The following is a 4,192-nucleotide window of genomic DNA, read 5'->3' as shown; positions in this document are numbered from 1 at the left end:
GATTTTTGTAGATTTTCGCCTAAGATTAATAGGAAGTGAAGGTCTGTTTTATATGTTGGCAACGATTAAAAGGTTACTATTTTAATTCTCGTGGCTACATTATTTGCTGCTTTAGTCGCCAACCAGCGCTTTGCTTTTGCCCTGCCTTGTGCTTTGGCTCCATTGTAGAGTAGCAGTTCAGTGCAGCACGTGTTAGAATCACTAGTGATAAACATTGATTTTATTAATTTTAGTACTTAATTCTTCATTTTAAGACTTGGATAATCTATTAAATCTCTTATGGTAAGTTTAATTATTTATATAAGTTTTGAATTTTGAAAATATTCAACTTTTATGTTGTATGTTACATCCCGTGTTAAATCTTATATTTATACATATTACAATCGCTCGATTATTGATATAGTTAAGTGTTTTTTTTCTTCCTATGCACGTGTAAATGTTGAATAAACAACGTATAGCTGATATAAAGAAACTTACTACGATTATATTTAATTTCGTAAGCATGTTATCAGATTTGTTATGTTATCAGATTTGCATGTTATCAGATTTGTTATGTTATTAGATTTGCATGTTATCAGATTTGTAGGGTTTTATTAATTTCAAAAGTTTTATTTATAGTTTTGGATTTTAAATATTCTATTCCGTACTATTCAATTCATATATTTATTTTAACTCGCGTCACCTTTTTTGGTGTTAAATAGTGTAGTCGCTTGATTGTTAACATTATGTATAAACGTGTAAGTGTGCAGTAAATAATGTATGACTATAATTCTGCTACATATTATAGTATCTGTGTTGTATCTTCGGATATCACAATTTAGACTGTTACAGTAAAATGTGTTTAGGTTGCAGGCATGCATTCGCTTACAGAAAACATGTGGTCTAATTTATAACTCAGTATTGTATAATAATTCATGTAATATTGTATGCATAAAATCAAAAATATGTTTTATAATTAGTTACATTTAAATAATTTTAATGAATGTAAAAGAAATACAAATACATATAATTAGTTATCACACAAAAGAATATAATTAGTTATCACACTCAGTGATCTAGTATTTGTTTAAACATGTTATAGTATTTCTTCTAATAAAAATTTTTTTTTTATTTAGGTGGTTAAGGCTTCAGTAATCCAGGATTAAAAGTTGAATTATTTGAAACCCCATCTTCCTGATGTAATTCTGGATCACAATGGGCAGCTTCAAAACTTTCCAGGATTTAAAATTAAATGATAAATGGAGAAAATAAAAGAGTTTAGTAGATTTGGTGTGACTGTTCTACATATTGGTAAGTACCTTGTCTAATTTCACATAAATTGGCTATGCCGTTATCCTTCTAGATAATAGAACTCAGTGGTTATTTAATAAAAGGGTTTTCTATGAATAAAAAGAATTTTGTTTTTTAGTTGTTATATCTTGAATAAATTATGAGAAGGTTCTTAAGAATATATGTATTTTCTGTTACTCTTTTCAAATTGAAATAGGATAGCTAAATTTGTTAAGAAAGAATGTGATTTTCTAACAATCTTTTCAATGTTTATACCTTTTTAGCTCCCGTTTCAATGGGAACCATATTTCTCCCTGTTCATTTAATTCTCTGCTTTTGTATTTATACCAAAAACTTTACGAATGTGCATTCAACTGCCAAACACAAATTCTGATTTGTAATTATTAATGAATCAAAATAATTTCATTCCTTTTATTTTGTGTTTTCAGAATATAATATACTTTAATTTGTTAATAAACTCCCAATTGTCTTTAGATATTATTTTTATAATGCTGGTTTTTTTTTCCTCCTATAAAGACTCGAAACTGCTGTAGTAGAAGCAGTTTTTCATAATCGTTTTAAATAGAAGTGTTTAACATTAATTTCAGGTTCTATCGATTGCTCTGTGGATGGTAGAGCCAATATAACAGTTTGAAACATTAACAAATTTTGTTGAACAATCCTAGAAGGGTATAGTATAAAGAAAATGTTCATTAATATTTTTGCATTTTAATTCTTGTATTAGAAGATTTATAAATGGTGTTCTTTTGTATAGTGTCATGGCCATTTTAACCAACAATAAGTGCCTAAGGATTTTATAAAATCCGTAACATTCTTTACCTTTTTTAATAAATTTGAACAAGTGTGCCATTCATGATTAAGAATTTTATAAAACCAAGTAATGTAAGGCATAAGATATTTATAGAATGTAAACCTTTCTTCCCTTCAAGTTAAGGATTAAAAAAAATTCAAAGATTTAAGTGATTAAAAATATTTAATGGTCATGACACAAAAGGAATATATGCCTCTTGGGGAACCCGCCTTGCTATATGCTGTTAGGTTGTTCCGTATTGAATTATGATTATAGTGTACTTATTACTTGTTCCTGGTTTTCTATATATAATAATAGATTATATAAAATGTTAAACCCTAAGCAATGTTTTAAATTTATTATTTTTTTAGATATTTAATCATTTGAAATTAAAAGAAAATGAGCTAAATTATAGCATGTTTAGGTTTTTAAGTATAATAATCTGTTTTTATATATTTTTGGAACAACCTAATAAAAGGGGTCAACGCATCTGTGCAACCGTACCTCTTGAGCAGAGCTGTATTTACTTTGGTTATTTGTAAAGTGTTAAGAGTTTCATTTAAGATTATTGTAAGAATAAAATGAAAGTAAAAATTTGAAGTTTCACTTCAAAAAAGCATAGAGAGTTTACAGCCCTGCTCTTAGGTGATGTGGAAAATGGTTGCAATCATGCATGTTTTAAAAGTTGAATTTCAGGTCTGTTCTTTTCATCATTCTGAGGAGAGCCAAATTTAGAAGCATTTACTTAACCTAGAGGTGGAAGCTGGAGCAGCCTGTCATTATTAAACATCTTGTCTGTCCTAGGTGATGAAAATTGGTTCAATCAGCTGTATATTTTAATTTGTTTAATTTTTGAACGAAGAGCATGTTTAAAACTTCAGTGTTACCTTTTGAAGGGCAACTCAATATTTTTAGAATGTATTTGTATGTCATCTTTAAGCTGTATATAATAAAACTATTGTGTTTGGTTTTTCTCAACAATTACTGTGTTTATATGCACATTTTTTTAACTAATTTTCTGTTCTCACTCTGCAGAGTTAATGTACCTTTTAATAATATATCCTGTAAGCAGCACCCGCTTTTTTTTTTGCGAGGTGTATAATTTTTACAAAAAGTTTTTTGTTTTTTTAAAGAGAGAATGTTTAGTTAAGATTCTATCTCATCAAAACTTTGTGCATCATTTTACAGAATTCTAACTGGAAAAAAAAAACTATTTATATTAATAAATTATGTATTTAGAATATCAATTAACTTTTCCCCTGTAATATTTTTTCTTGACATAAATAAGCTGTTAGATGCTCATATTCACTTCAAATTTATTCCATTTTTCATTATTATTATTATTAAAATGGCAATCGAATCTCCAGTATACGAAACTGTTAAATTTTAAAAACTGTTTCAATTTTAAATAAACACCAATATAAAAAAAAAACCATTTTATGCTATAATCTCTTTTTAATTATTGAAGCTCTAATTCAACGTTATTTACAGGGTTCCCTTGGTCCTTGAAAACTGCTTAAATTTTGCTATGGTACAAGATTTTAGTAAAAATTCCTCAAATTTCAGTATCATTATAGTTGATAGAAACAATTTTTTAGTCTTACAAAAATATTAGAAACAACAATTCGTTCTTTTATCTCCTGGAATGAGACATTTTAGGGCGACAGGCAGAGATGTCATTTCATTAATATATTGGTTCTTTTTATAAATTTTTTCTTTTGCTTAAGATGGTACCCTTTATGGTAAAAAATGGTTGCATTAAAATTAGTTAATCCTTTTGCTTAGGGTGCACCATTGTACCAGCTGTAAGTAAAAGATAAATGTTTTTTTTCTAGATTACTTAGTAATATGTGATAATAATTCCTAATAACAGTTTTGGCTGGAAATAATTTTATATATAGCTAATTATAAAAATTAATGTAACATATTTGCCATTCAGTAATAATTTCAAAATATTTAAATCGCTTACTATTTTTAATGACTGAATCATAACAATAGTAGAGAATTATTTTACAAAAGAGTGACAAGAAAATTATGAAAAAATAAATTTATATTTTAATTAAGGAACCTTAAAAATTTTCTGACCATGAAAAATCGTTTTAGACTATTTAA

The 4,192-nt window shown here is 27.0% G+C and overlaps 1 long non-coding RNA gene across 1 annotated transcript; it reads left to right on the top strand.

Annotated features, from left to right (window-relative positions):
• On the top strand, positions 1-3,061 carry LOC122270763 (uncharacterized). Its single transcript, XR_006225987.2, has 4 exons — positions 1-282; positions 1,116-1,290; positions 1,878-1,959; positions 2,777-3,061. It is a non-coding gene; the product is annotated as an uncharacterized lncRNA (long non-coding RNA).
• Positions 3,062-4,192: the final 1,131 nt, after the last annotated feature.

Source organism: Parasteatoda tepidariorum, chromosome 7 (genome assembly GCF_043381705.1).
Source record: "Parasteatoda tepidariorum isolate YZ-2023 chromosome 7, CAS_Ptep_4.0, whole genome shotgun sequence".
NCBI classification, from domain to species: Eukaryota; Metazoa; Arthropoda; class Arachnida; order Araneae; family Theridiidae; genus Parasteatoda; species Parasteatoda tepidariorum.
Note: the sequence above shows the minus strand (reverse complement) of the source record. Positions and strands in the feature narration are given on the sequence as shown.